This window comes from Coffea arabica, unplaced genomic scaffold (genome assembly GCF_036785885.1).
Source record: "Coffea arabica cultivar ET-39 unplaced genomic scaffold, Coffea Arabica ET-39 HiFi ptg000028l, whole genome shotgun sequence".
Classification (NCBI taxonomy): Eukaryota; Viridiplantae; Streptophyta; class Magnoliopsida; order Gentianales; family Rubiaceae; genus Coffea; species Coffea arabica.
In genome coordinates, this window is record NW_027266176.1 from 1 (window position 1) to 16,067 (window position 16,067).

Here is a 16,067-nt window from a genome sequence, read left to right on the forward strand (position 1 = left end):
GCCAGCAGGAGTGGTCCAATTGGATGAGTCCCACCTGAGAAATTTAGCAGTGCCAAAGTCCGAAACATGAGCCTCATATTCTGAATCAAGCAACACATTGTTGCTTGAAATGTCTCGATGAACTATTGAAGGTGAACAATCATGATGCATGTAAGATAGTGCTTGAGCGACACCTTTGATGATGTTCACCCTCTTTTCCCAGTCTAGTTCCTTAGCTTGTCCGTCAATGCTGAAAATTTTGGCCAAGCTACCTCGCCTGAGGTACTCGTAGACCAAAAAGGAGTGTTTAGAATTTGAGCAGTAACCATGGAGCTTCACAATGTTTCTATGCTTGATGTTTGTCAATGCCCTTATCTCGTTCAAGAAACTGTTGAAGTACACCTTCTCGGGCAACAGGTGAAGTCTCTTTACAGCTACTAAGTTAGAAGGTGGAAGAATTGCTTTGTAGACACTTCCAAAACCTCCTTCACCTACGCAGAATATTTCACTGAACTCTTCTGTTGCTTTTACAATTTCTCTGTACATTGCTTTGCCATCATATGTGGATATGGAAAACAAATCAGCATCCTCGACATTCTCTGTGGTCTTCCTTTTTCTTTGTTGACATATTTTAAGAGCTCCAAAGAATGTAGAAAGAAGTAAGAGTGATCCTAGAAGAGGGAGCACAATTACGAGTACAAGATTCAACCCCTTATTCTTTACGTGCTTTCTAATTAATTGAGGACTTTCACAAGCTTGTAAACCAGGAATATTGCCACACAAACCTTTGTTTCCCCTCAGTTCTTCTATGGCGATAGTTTTAAAGGCTCCGCCATAAGGAATTGGACCCTCTAAGTTATTGAAAGATATGTTAATATGCAATGAATCAGGCAGTTCTGCCAAAGCATTTGGAAGGAAACCAGAGAGGTTGTTATGGGAAAGATCCAATATTTCTAGACTCTGAAAACTCCTGAACTCAGATGGTATTGTTCCCGTGATGTAATTATGACTCAGATCCAAGATAGAAAGGTGAGTTAACTTGGCCATCTGAGGTGGAATCATTTGACTTAGATTGTTGTTGCTCAAGTTCAGGTAAAACAATTGTTGGCAACGTCCTAAATTTTCTGGGATAGATCCACTCAAGAAGTTTCCTGACAGGTCTAGATAAAGCAGATTTTTTAGCAAACCTAATTCTTCAGGTATTTTGCCAGAAAGGTGGTTATATTGAAGAGTTAGATTTAGCAGAGAAGCCAGATTCATAACTTGCTCTGGAATTTTCCCAATCAAGTTATTGGAAGAAAGATCAAGCCTTTGAAGTTGAGACGCGTTTCCCAGCTCCGAAGGGATTCTACCTGTGATGTGATTGTCTGCAAGCAAAAGTGCTGCCAAGTTTGGGCATCTACCCCAGTTGCCAGAAAGTCCACCATAGAAATCATTGTTCCTAAGATCCATGAAATTCAAGTTTGGATAGATACCAAACATCTCTGACAGGTTCCCGGTTAGTTGGTTTCCTTCAAATCGAACTCTGATTAAACTTGAGCAGTTTTTCAAGCTTACAGGGATTGGACCAGTCAGCCTGTTGTTGCTTACTGTGAAGTTTTGAAGTGTTCCGTTTTGGCAAAGATGTTCTGGTAGATGACCAGACAATTGATTCGTATCCAATTCCATCACAGCCAACTTTGTCAATTGCCCGAGCTCTACAGGAATGGAACCAGAAAGCTGGTTTTCACGGAGAAACAGAAATTCCAGGTTTCTCAGATCACCAAATGATTTAGGAATAGAACCATTCAGTTCATTCCTGTCTAGTTCCAAATCAGTAAGTAGCTCTAGGTTGCCCAACTCTTCAGGAATTGAGCCTGAGAGTTGGTTACCATAGAGATGGAGGACAGTCAAATTCGTCAGATTACCCAGTGATGTTGGAATTGTGCCAATGAGATTATTTCCAAACAAGCTCCAACTCTGGAGTGATTTCAACTGCCCTAACTCTACTGGAATGGGACCGGACAGATCGTTTTGGAAAAGGAACAAGGTGTCTAGCTTATTGAGGTTACCTAGAACATGTGGAATTGAACCTGTCAAATGATTAGAGCTCAGAAAAGCAGTGACTAGATTGGAAAAGTTTCCTATTTCTGGAGGAATGGGGCCTGAAAATTGATTCTCATACAAAGACAAGTATGTCAAGTTTCTCAGATTTGCCAAGGAAGATGGAATAGTGCCGCTGATGTTATTGGTATTCAAGTCAAGCTCAGTAAGATGGACTAAATGGCTTAATTCCTCTGGAATTGGGCCGGACAAGTGATTTTCGTTTAGATAAAGGACTTGAAGATTTTTTAACAGGCCAATTTCCGGTGGGATTTCTTCTGACAACATATTGGCCGAGAAATCGAGATAAATGAGCTTGGAAAGATTACCAACCTGGGGTGGTATGCTGCCAGAAAGTCCATTCATGGACAGATCAACGTATTCAAGATTTGGCAAGGATGAAAATGGGAAGTCATAGAGTGTAGAGCTGACTTTGGAATTTGTGAGGTTCAATCTGTTGACGCTTCCACCAATGTTGCATGAGACACCCGCCCAAGCGCAAGGGCTGGAAGAATTCTTGGCTTTGGTAGGCTTAATATTCCATGAAATCAAGAGGGAACTATTCTGGTTGGCAAAACTGGCTTTCCATTTCAAGAGGGCAGCAGCCTCTTTCGCAAAAGCTGATGCACAAACTTTGGGAGGAAATGATGGGGCTAGTGTATACAGCACAAAAAGAAACATGAAAAAGGTCTCTCTTGTCGCGCAAGGACGCATGATTTCTTTTGCTCACGCTCAGCTGAAGCTGGATCAAATTGGTTCACTTTGTTTATCTAATGAACTGCATGATGAGATATTGATGGTTCATCCCTTTAAATACAAGGCTCCAGAGGTCGTCTTTTTCTTTCTTTCTTCTCCCCATTCTTCTGTCATACAGATAAAGTACACATTGAAAATTGATTCTTTGTCCTTTATTGGACCCAAGTTTTGTCTTGGCCTGTTAGGCAGTTTCCCGGTTCTGATAAAGGCCATTCTTGTCACCTTTCTGTATGAAAACGAAAGTAGATCAGTAGAGTTTAATAAAAACCCACTATTCTCTTTTTCTAAACACGTCTATCAAATTTCAGAAGTTAATTATTCAGTAAGAACTTTGAAAAGTAAATCAATGTGGCATTTTGATTTGGGCAAATTATCCAATTGGCCCTTTAACTCTTTGTCTAGGTAAAATTAAGCCCCTCACCTATTTTTTGCTGACTTTAAGCCCTTGAACTTGTAAAAGTGGAAAACCGTGGCCCTTTTAGCCAGTTTCTCCGGTTTTGCAACCGGAGGACCAATTCACACGAATGCAAGTGTGCTTCTTCAAAGGGCATTTTTGTCCGCATATTCTAAGCAAAAAGGGCACAACTCCTCCCTCCCTCCATTTTCCTAACCCAACCCAACTGCTAGCCGAAACTTCACAGCAACAATGGAAGTAACAATGGAGTGGCAAGAGAAAGATTTTCTTGAGATTGGAGACAGAATCCATGGAGTTGGAGAAAAATCTTTCCTAAATTGGTTCGTCCCCTTTCAAAACTTCTCCACCTCCAGCCTCTCTCTTAGCCACCTCGTCCAACTCATTCTTCACACCGGAAGGCGAAGGTACAAAAGCGGCCCCATTATTCGACTGCTGCCGAGCTCTGGTTAACGGACCATTGTGGATCGGAGGGAAAGGTACGGGCGGCGGCTTCTCACGAGCTTGGCGCTTGGACGAGGTTGTTTGAGGAGTTGAACTGCTGCCGCTGCCGGTGGTGCTTGCTTTTCTCTTCTGTCCTCCGCCTCTCCTCCTCGAACTGGCAGGTGCATCGGTCACCGGAGCCTCGACCGATGAAGCCGCCGGCGGTGGGGTTCCGGTGCGCTTTTTCAAATGATGTTCTGTACAAATTATCTTGTAGAATTTGCCCATATTTATTTATCAAAAAAAGAGAGAATTTTACTAACCTCCTCCTTTTCTCTCATCTTTAGTTTTGTCTGAGATCTTGCGACTGGTAGTTCATAATGTTGCCAAAATTGGTGTATTGCGGTATTGTCTTTAGATCATTTGATACTTGCACGAAAAATGAGAATCTTTGGAATCATTCTGAAATCTTGTTGAGCATTCTTAAATTTGCTGTAGACAAAAAGCAACAATGGAGTGGCAAGAGAAAGAATTTAGCAACAAGTCGAAACTCCTTGTAGGAAAGATTTTCTCTTGCCACTCCATTGTTGCTTCCATTGTTGCTGTGAAGTTTTGACTAGCAGTTGGGTTGGGTTAGAAAAATGGAGGGAAGGTGGAGGAGTTGTGCCCTTTTTACTTAGAATATGCGGACAAAAATGCCCTTTGAAGAAGCACACTTGCATTCGTGTGAATTGGTCCTCCGGTTGCAAAACCGGAGAAACTGGCTAAAAGGGCCACGATTTCCCACTTTTACAAGTTCAAGGGCTTAAAGTCAGCAAAAAATAGGTGAGGGGCTTAATTTTACCTAGACAAAGAGTTAAAGGGCCAATTGGATAATTTGCCCTTTTGATTTTACATTACAAACCTACCAGAGATTTTAATAGTCAACAGTCAATGCTTCAAAAGGGCAGTTGAAAAGACCTTCTATATTATACTATCTAGTAGCTGATTGGTGCATTAGATTTCGTACTCCGACGATGTCCTCAATACATAATTTAGGACAGTGCTGTAGTGCCTATAGTTATGGTAACGATGTTAGGGAAACCTACTATTACAGGTTTCTATTACCTTTAGTGACAAATCAAATTTTTTAGCGACTTTTTAAATATTATATTAAAATAATTAATATTAACTTTAGTAAGTTTTTAATTAAAACGAGTAAGTATATACCTAAAAAATAAGTTTTAGTCAAAAATAGAAATTTACCCTTTCAGTAATTTAATTTACTTATTATTTGATAAATATTACTTTTGTTTAATTAAAACTTATTAATACTAAAAGTAAAAAAATTACATATTAAAGTAAGAAAATAATCGATTTCTAAAACGGTTTGGGTTTCCACATCTCTCTAAAGTTGCTTCCCTTCTTTTTATTATCTTCTCACCTCACGGAAGATTGTAGAAAATTTTCCCTGGAAAAGGAAGGAGTACGATCATCATCTTATGGAACGGGATTAGCTTTTGCTAAAATTTAGAAAATTGATCAAGCGGGCTAAGCAATTCTATCTTCAGGCTAAACTCTTCTGGTAGGTTTCATGCCTCAGTCTCTATTTCTGCCTTCTACTAAGTATTGATTCTCATTTCGGTCAATCAATTGGCCTGCCTAGGCGCGGAGGAAAAGCTAAATATGCTTTATAGATAGCACAGGTTCAGGAGAAAGGGTTTCCCCTCTATCAGACACAACAAAAGAGTTAGCAATGGTGGTAGCCAACCAAAGAGCATATGAAAAATAGCGGTGACGAGGTTAGACCATCATGTTCTCTTGAAATCGTTTGTTTATATTGCTGTAATTTATTTATATTTCATTTGTTTTGTTTGTCAAGATTTTCTTGTGAAATCAGGGCTGAGAATTTGAAGAATTTATTGCAATTTTGGGGTTGAAATTGTCTATTGAAACATCTAGGAAATGGTTGTAGTTTTGATTGTTTACGGGTAAAATATGCTTAATAGCCATATGAAACATCTAGGAAAGGACTTGAGACTAGGTGTTTAAGTTAAATGTGAATGCATATAAGATGTTCGGTGAAATGTCAAAGAGAAATTTGACTTGGTGGTTTTGATTTTCAGTTTGGCGGACAAAATACAATTGATTCTTAAACATTTTAATATTTTTTATGATAATAAGCTTTTTGATAACTACCATTGACTTTGTCTCTAATAATTTCGTAAGCACGTTCCTGGCATATATACATAATCATAATTTATAGTCTTTTAGGGTCAACTTTCAGAAGCAGTCAAATGGTTCGATATCTGTAAGAACATTCATAAAAGAGCATGAAGGCAAAATACGCAATGACATAATCAATTTTGACTTCTTGAATTCCTCTAAAAGAAGGAATTTTGTCTTCTTTAATGAACGGAAAACTGATGTTGCAGACAAGTTTTTGCTGCTTATAGGTTTCCTTTGCATAAGAACTAGGCAATCTCTTTCAGGCATTTGTAGGTTGTACTAGGCTCTCTTCTGCAACTTTCGACCAATCCTATTTGCAAAAAATTTTTTTTGAGTCGCATGTTCTTTGAGAAAATCAACTTTGTTCAATATTTGAATATTTGAGAAGCTCACTTATATATTTCCTAAGACAGGAAACGCATGGTACAAAGTACATCTTGCTAAACAAATACGCAATCAATGTGCCTACTTGTACTTTCATTTATTTCATCTTCAGTATAGAAGAACAAACAAATAAAAAAAATGACATAATCAATCTTATGCAATAATGAAACATTTTGAAATGTATTTACTTCCAGTTGAATTATTCCGTGGATGGCCATACAAAATAACCCTTAACATTTACTTCATCACTACAAAAGGATGAAAAATACCATAAATAATTACCTGAAGGAAGAATAGCACATATTCTGCTATTGTTCTATCGTTATGTAGTTGTTCTTGGCTATCCAACCTAACAGCTTCATAATAATTCTTCCAAAATTTAAATGAAAGGAGCAGTCTATCTTTGAGAGCCACAATTTTGCTTACTCAATTGTTAATCGAGTATTCAAAAGGTGATTTTGAATATATCTTATTCTGGTAGTATCCACTCGAGATTTTAGGAGTGTTAAACTTGTATCATTTTTTTAAACAACGGCTGCAGAACAAGGTGAAATTATTGTCAGATACAATAGCTAGAGTTGTAAGACTTTCTTTGCCTTATCTTGTAAAGGGGCCAAAAAGGAGTTAATGGATAGTAACTGGTTTCAGATCATTCCTCCTGGTCAGGTAATATATAGCTTGCTTTTATTTTTGTCTCGAGACATGCAATATAATTGTGCTGTATTTGCATTTGAATAGGCATTAATGTGGGCATGCAATCCTTCATTAATCCAAAGTCATGTACGAAACACTAGCTTGTTAGGAGACGAAAATCAGGTACATTTTTTTCTTCTTCACGCCTAAGTTTTATGTTACCTATTTGCTATGATTATGTGTTGTTGTGGCCTTTTTTTAATACAAATCTTGTGATGGTTTTGTAGTGAATGAACCAGATTTCAGCCAAGACCATTAAGAAATTTTATTCTTGAGAGGGTACAGATTTTTCAGATGGACTTTGCTAAAAAATTTTAGGATGATTTACGTTTCTCCGAAGGTAGTGTAATGCGTTTTGATTGTAAATCTGAACACAATCTCCTTAGTTTGCAATGATTGGTGTTTACTTGTTTTAATGTGAATACTTTCAACATCCAAGTGCTCTTGGGTTTGTAAACGAGAAATTTCAATTCAAACCGAATCTTTTGATAGTGATTTCAGAGCCCTTGATTTGCAGGTGATCATAGTCTCAAATCAAGTTACTAGCCTCTTGATTGTTTCAGTTTTCTGAACCCAAAGTCTTTGTGCTCTAAATTCAGTTCTTGGCCATGTAATCTTGTCATGCTTAGATATCCATATCTAGTAACCTGCCGCCTTAATTCTGGTGCGTAAGTATCAGTTATTAAAAGTTAGTAAATTATATAAGATCTGAGGTTGCCATTCTTTGTTTCGGCCAATTTGCATTAGATGGACCTTTGTTTAGTCCAAGTACTAAATAAATTGGTGAGTAGATTATTACTGATGCTCAAAATGAGCCGTTTCATCCTATTTTGAAATACCAGTTTTATATAAAATGTCGTGAGACATGTAGAATTTTGTTGTTTACTTCAAATTGGACTGGCTTACTTGATTTAAGTGCCGTGATTTCCTCAGTAAGCCATTAGTAGAGGTCCAAACAAAATGACAATGGAAGTTTTGAATATGGTTCCCGTGTTGCTCAATATGACTTTTGATATGCTTCACTTTTGTACAAGTTACTGAGCAATGTATGCCTTGATCAGGGAAAAGAAAAGAGTTTGAGCACTTGTCTGTCAACTCTTCTCTCTGTGTGATCAAAGTAAAGAAGTTTATGTGCAGGGCGGCAATCTGTGCCTTATGGTGGGGGAAAAATAAAAGAATTTGAGGACGTGTCTGTCAATCTTTTCTGTGTTTGATCAAACTAGAGAAATTGAGGTGCTTCACAGCTGTCTGTACTTTTATCTCTGTTTCTTTTAAGGGCTTTGAACCTTATGCAGTGATTGTGAATGGAATATGCAAGCAACTCTGTTTAAAGGTGTTCCCTGAGATGTCCACTGTTACTCGTGCTATTGAAATTAGTAACATTGTAGAACCTGTGGAATCCAGGACCAATGAGCCTATTGAATGGGCATGTCTGAAACGGGACCATAAAGTATATGCATTTTTGGCTCAAGGTATTGCCTCCTTCCCAAGAAAAGAATGCTTGTCTGAGGCACTTGGTGCTTCAAGCACTGACAATTACCCAGATGAAAGCATTCAGAATACCCCGGAACCAAGTGACAGGATTGGTCAGAGACCTTCTTACTGGTCGAGCAAGGGTGAAATTGATTCTGCAGTCCCTGAGACATTAACGTATAAATTGATGGCCAAACTCTGTGTGATTACTGAAATCCATATTCAACCATTTCAAGGTTAGTTTAGAAGACTTTTCATTTTTGTTTGGGGAGGAGGGGGTTGACGGTGACTTCTTGTTTAAAACCTGTCTCTTTATTGGTAGAAAAACTTGATTTGCATTATCAACCCGACCTGTCACTCCAATTTGGACCCGATTGCCGCCCCTAATTATATTGTCAAAAAAATAACATATTTTACAAATTATTCCAATTTATTTAGAAAATGTTACTAATTTCATTAGAAATTATGAAATGTAATCATGGTTTATTAATTTTTTACTAAATATAAATACAACATACAAAAGGAAATATATTTGACTTTATTTTACTTTGATCAGAAAAACTTGTGGTACAAATAACGAAATAGTGACAAGGGTACAAATTTCAAATCAACAACCAACGTACACTTAATTACGCTAATTTTTTAGTTGACCAAACTAATATATGCCATAAAGTAACTAGATTTTATCATTTATAAATTGGCAATTTTAGCAGTTTATATACCATTCACCTATAAAAATTATGATTATTATAAAATGACATTTTATAATAATTTACATACTATTTGCCAATTAAAAGTAAGTTTGATAAAAAAATATATGCATATAAATCCATATTGTAAATGATACAAAATATATTTGAATCTCACGAAACTTAATCTATGGGTAAATTTACTATAGTTTTCAAAGATTATGCCACATTAGTACAAATTTAACTTTTATGCTTGTGACCTAGAAAATAAATTTATTAGAACACATAACCTTTGTAAATGATACATACATTTATTAAAATGCTTAAAACACATAACATTGATGAATGATACATACAATCATATATTATACATTTACGTTACCAACAATTACTAACTATAATATTAAGTTTCAATCATTAATAAAAAAATCTTAGCATTATTTTAAATAAACTTTCTAATACTTGTTTCATATAAGTTTCTTTAAGTAAAATAGTAAATTTATGCCACAAACTAGTAAGTCTTGATGATTAACCAAATTTACTATTCTATTAACAAGATTTACTATTAATCCGTGAAAACTTACTATTACTTGAACTAAACTTACTCTCCAAGAAGAAAGTTTCGAATATAGAGTATTAATTTATTTTTTTTTTAAAAAGTAACTTTCATTTTTATTTCAATTTACTTTTTAAGACATAAATAGGATAACAGATTTCGTTACCATTTTCGATTTATTTTTTATTTGCTTTTAGCGACCATTTGATTATTTGATCGGTCTATCCACCTAAATAGGATAACACTTAAAAATAAGAAAGTAAGTTTTCTATCTAAAATAATAAGTTAACAGTAATAAATTAGTAACTTTTATACTTCAAAAGGTAAGTTGGAATAAATATTAAACTTACTTTTTAAATAAATAAATTACTACTTTATTTCCCAAACTTACTTTTTAGAGAGTAAGTTTAATTCAAGTAATAGTAAGCTTTTATACATAAATAGTAACTCTTACTAATAACATGGTAAATTGATTAATAATCCAAACTTACTGATTTATGGGACACATGTGCTATTTTATTTTAAAACATATTTCAAACTAGTATTAGGAAGTTTATTTGAAATAATGATAAGATGTTTTATTAATAATTAATTCTTAGTACCTTAGTTAGTAAGTACTCATAATATACCTATATAATACCTGATTATAGGTATAATTTAAAAAAATTATTTATATATTTTAAAATACTATGAAAAATAGTTTGACTTTTCACATAATCTTGTAAAATATGAAATAAAATTTTGTCGTATTATAAGCTTTTAATCATTTTCAATTTTTGAAAGGTTTGAAAGTTCGAATAACAATAACAACAAATCTTACTAGTTATATATAGAATATTACTTGTTTATATATCAAAATTTTTATAATTTAACACCTATGAATATAATAAGATGATAAAGTTTTAATAAATTTACATCTGAGACACAAGAAATAATAAGAGTAAAAGCCTAAACAAAATGAGAAATAATATAATAATAAAAATGACAAAATTAGTATAACAATTAATATAAGAAAATCAGTATGATCTTGATTTTTTTCCTTGGGAGATTGTTCATAAGAATGGGATCCAATAATTATAAATGAAAATCACATGCATGTATAATCTATTGTATAATTTAAATTAAATTTAGTTCACCTATAAAATGGTCCTAAAATAATTAGTACACTATGATAAATGTTATTTTAACACAAAAATTTTTTTTAACTAAAAGTCTGAAATATCCATGACATATGTATGAGAGATATTTTACCATATTTGTATCTCACATCTAATCATGAAAGTTAATTTGAGAAAAACTATTTTTGACAATAGAATTATTTTGAATTTAACCAACAAGTTGAGATTTTTTAAACAATAAAAGTGAAATATTTTGGGAACTTAGTTGTTTATTTTCCCGTAACAAAAAATTTAATATATGACAAATTATTCTTACATATTTTATAAGGTCATATGCAAAAAAAAAAGTTTTCATAGTATATTTAAAATGCTTCAAACATATAACATTTATAAATGATACGTACAATTGTAAGTTTCTTTAAGTAAAATAGTAAATTTATGCCACAAACTATTAAGTTTTGATGATTAACCAAATTTACTATTCTATCAACAATATTTACTATTAATCTATAAAAACTTACTATTACTTGAACTAAATTTACCCTCCAAAAACTAAGTTTCAGATATAGAGTAATATTTTACTTCATAAAAAACAAAGTTAGTTCCATATTTATTCAAGTTTACTTTTTGAGACATAAAAGTTACTAATATATCGAGTTAACTTACTATTTTTTATGCAAAACTTACTAACCAGCATTTTAGGTATTATTTCATTTAGATGACCAGTACAACAGGTCATCAAATGGTCGCTAAAAGTATTTTTACCTGTTATATCAGGTAAAAATAGTTTCGTTACCATAACTATCGTTACTTCAGACTTTTCCCATAATTTAATGTAGTTTTTTTAGTCTTGCCTTACTTATGCTATTTGAGTTTATTTATGTAATTTTAGAAATAAAGTTGATATTGAAATATATTACCTTAATTTTCTTGAAGAATAAAAGTTCATATTTGAAAGCAATTCCAAGGGAAGGATTTTAGAAGTTTCTATGGCTATACTTTTGGTATCAAAATAAGAATCAAGCACTTATGCCAAATTCTTAGAAAAATAATTCTTTTAGGATGCATTTGATAAAACCGAACTGTAACAACTAAAATTTGAAATATGAATACATTAAATTACTGAATTGTTAAATACTAAATCTGATACATTTGAGTGTATATCACATTAAGTGATAAATAATATTTATTTTTGGAAATGAATTTTACTTAAGAAATTAAGTACTACTTAATTAATTCAGATATTTTATTTTTTATTATCAAACATGTATAAACATGTTAAAATTTGAACCCATTAAATTTAAATATTAAATTGAACTATCAAACAAGGGTTAGTCTATTGCAACAAGAACAGTCAAGAGGTTTTACAAAAAATTAAGAACTTTGAAAAAAAAAAATTTCCCCAGCATGTGCTACAGGAATTGAAGTGACCCAGTTGAGGTGTGGCTACGGTGGTGGCCTTGGAGCAATTCGGTCGAAATAGTGGGCCGGATAGGTCATAGGTCCGGAATGGTGCGTGGAAGTCTGCTGTAGCTTCGAGTTCTATGGTGTTAATTTTCTAAAGTCAAACACGTTTGCTAACAACTTGGATTATTTTGAATTCTTGATTAAAGCCGAGGATTTCGCTTGAAGCAAGAATTGTGAGCGGCCGCCAACCGAGTGAGGTGACGAAGAGAGATAATGGGTGAGACTGGGGAGACAAGGCCAGAAGAGAGTAGTTCGTGAATCTTCAAAACCTTGATTGGATGGTGAATTAAAATATGATTGAGAAGAAATTTTAGAGATGTGACCCTTTTATCAAACTCTACTAATCTACCATTCTTATTTTATATTTCCTAAAAAGACTTGTGTATCCCATTGTCATCATAGAGATTCTTTGACAAGATTAGGTCTCATAGTTTTTCTCAATTTGGATTTTTTATATTAAACTCTTGGTGTCTTGTGACTTTTACTTTTTTACATTTTATTATTGTTATTGATGTCATTGTTTGGTAATTTGGTTAAATCTATTTTCATTAGCACTTGGGGAAAGAGTAATTTATCCTAGATTAATTCTAATATTGTGTGCCTAATTCACAAAGTGGTATCCGAGCAATCGTATTGGGTTGCTCATTTATACTGATTAAAATGGATGACTCAAATAGTGGCTGTATAATAAAATTAAATGTAATTAATTATTCAACTTGAAAAATTAGAATGAAAGATTATTTGTATTATAGAGATTTATTTGAATATGTTGTAAAGGATAAGAATAAACCAAGTGATATAAGCGATGAAGAGCGAGTTAATATGCAGAAATAAACTGTTGGTGCGAGCATTTGATAAAAGGAGAAGTTTTTATTAGGGCAAATTATATTTTAGCCCCCTGTGGTTTTCGTAAAAATCACATAATCCCCCTATGATTCAAAAAGCTATACATAAACCCCCTGTGGTTTGGGTTGAACTGTTAAATAGACAGAAAGCACGAATCATGATGATTCGTGGGCAAAACATGCTGGTTGTACTGATAGCAGTCACAAACATTCCTATATTACCCCAGACAGCTTTAAAGCACCCAATAAAGTTGAGATCTGTGGTCCTCATCTCTTTTCAGCTTCCGAACGTAATTTGCAGCTGACTTTCCACTGAATGTTGGTGAAGGCAATACATTTAGTGAAGAAACCAAACCAAGATAGAGAACGAAGGAAATCTAAAGGTGAGTTATAAAATCAAAGTGCAGTCTTTTCCTTTTTCCTGAAATATAACTTGAATGGATGATTAATTTTTTTTCAATAAACTCTAGATGTCATGCTCAAGCAGTGCTGGTGGAAGTACTGAAGATCTAAGGTACCAATACCTGCATTGTTCATGTGCGAGAAAAGCAGTGGTAAAAATTGTTGAATCCGACAAACCTTCAAAAGGAAAGCTATATTTGTTTGTGCGACAAGAACTTATGAATTTTTCTCATGGTGCAATCCAACAAGGAGAATAAGACAAAATTACACTAGTGATTTGAATGTTACAAGGAGAGACATATTTAGTGGAGAATCAAGTATTGATAGTTCAAATTTGGAAGGCTTGCGCATGGATGGTGGTTTATATTTGAGGAAAATGAAAAACATTGAAGAAAGCTTAGGAGTCATGAAGATTTGCGTGGGTGCCTGTTTTGCTATATATGTGCTATCATTTCTCGTTTTGATGTTTAAGTGAAAATATTACATCTGAAAGTGCTGTAAATTGTGGCTATGAAAGTGCTGTAAATCTGAACCTGTTGTGTTCAATGAATGAATGAATGAACCTGCTTTGGTAGTCAATTGATATAAATGGGCAAACACGATTTCAAGTTGGTATGAACCTGCTTTGGTACTCACAGCTGAACTTTGGATTCATTTGACAATATAGCTGTCCAGAAGTTCACAAAAATCTGGTAATACATCAACCAGTTTTCACAAAACAAAATAAGGTACATAAGTAGCTAATCAAAAAGTCCAGCAGCCACCAAGATTCAACAAAAAGTGTAGCACCAACATATTAACAAAAAGCAGAAGCAGACAAATAACTTAGTTGAATTACAAACACGTTTAGCTCTCTTAACCCTTAAATTTTTTAAACACGTTTAGCTTTCTTAGCCCTCAAATTTTCCAACACACTTTCAACTGTTGGTACAAGTTTTCTGACTCTAGTTGATCTTCTAGTATCCAAAATGGGTTCAACAGCAGAAGCAGCTCTTCTAGTATCCAAAATAGGTTCAACAGGTTCATCTGTTGATCTTGTATTATCCAAAACAGGTTCATCAGTTGATCTTCTAGTTTCAAAAACTGGTTTAGCAGCAGAAGTTGCACAAGGCTGCATAAATAGATAGATTTAAGTCAGTTAATTGCAGTAATAACCAACATCATTAATAGTACCTGTGGCACTGAACCCTGTTGTGAGACAGATCCAATACTTGTTACATTTCCAGTAATATCCGTTTCATTTGCTGCATCATTCCTTGCATTTCCAGCATTTGCAACATCACTACTTGCATTTCCAGCACCACTAGCTCCAACAGGCACCTATTTTAATGGTAACAAATTAAGTACAGATGACATAATAAATAGAAAAGAGACAGTAACACATATTACAAATTAACTACTACTACAATTTACCTTGTAAAACTTTGACTTTGGATAGATTGGGAATTTACAAGTCCTAGAATTATGTCCTGGCCTAAAACACTTCTTACAGTGTACAGCAAGTCCTTTTCTTATAGATGTAGTGCCTCTAACTTCATCAGCTTCTCTTCTTCTCACTTTCTTGGGTCTTCCAGGTTGTTTTCTAATCTTTGGAGGATTCACCTGTTCAGCTCATTTTGAATCCCAATACTCTTCAGAGGGCATTGCAGCTATAGTGTAGTTGTAGGTGCTCAAGTATGCTTCTTAGCTATAACAATTATCAACATAGCGTTCAGGCTGTGATTTATCCCTTTGAATGGCAGCAATAGAATGTGAGCATGGAATCCCACTTAGTTGCCATGATCCACATGTGCATGTCCTATGACTTATATCAACACCATAGACTTTAGTCCCACAATCCACTTCATACTCAGCATCTCAAGAATAATGAGCTATGCAGAACCTACTATTCAGCTTGGTCTTCTCAAGTCGTTCTTGTATGTTTGGACAGAGGTTCCCTTGATACTTTTGCATGCCTTCCCTTTTCACATTTAGTCTCTGCATCAGTTTTCTTCTTATCCACTCAAACATGGAGATGATTGTAAACTCTCTTGCTGGAAGTATGTAGGAATTAAACGACTCATTCAAATAATTAACAAGAATATCACTCTTGCATAAGGAGCTGAAATGTGACCTGGACCATAAATGTGCAGGAATCCTATTTAACCAACCAGCTGCATTCATAGCTTCTCCCACCTTTGGATCAGCCCTTTCTAAATTAGCCATTGCTGTCTTGAAGTCACGAATGTTCCCAGCAGACGCAGCTGCCCAAAAGTACTCCTTCAACTCCTTTCCCCTGAACTTCTGTTTGAAGTTTTGATATATATGACGAAGGCAGTACCGATGCTCTGATTCAGGAAACGCAGCATCAATTGCACTGACTAACCCCTTTTGCCTATCAGATATGAATGTCTATGGAGCTCCATTTTCAACACCAAATTCAGTTTTCAAATCCAACAAAAACCATTTCCATGAGTCATATCTCTCGGCTTCCACTACAGCAATTGCAATGGGAAACATGTTGTCATTGCCATCCCTACCCATAGCTGTCAAAAGCTATCCACCAAATGGATTTTTCAAAAAGCAGCCATCTAATCCAAT

At 34.5% G+C, this 16,067-nt stretch overlaps 1 long non-coding RNA gene across 2 annotated transcripts; it reads left to right on the plus strand.

Annotated features, from left to right (window-relative positions):
• The first annotated feature begins 5,031 nt into the window (after positions 1-5,031).
• Positions 5,032-8,748, plus strand: LOC140032733 (uncharacterized). Of its 2 annotated transcripts, none has more exons than XR_011836648.1 (4): positions 5,032-5,216; positions 5,298-5,433; positions 6,983-7,060; positions 7,165-8,748. It is a non-coding gene; the product is annotated as an uncharacterized lncRNA (long non-coding RNA). The 2 variants fall into 2 exon arrangements; XR_011836647.1 differs by having other exon boundaries at positions 5,329-5,433.
• Positions 8,749-16,067: the final 7,319 nt, after the last annotated feature.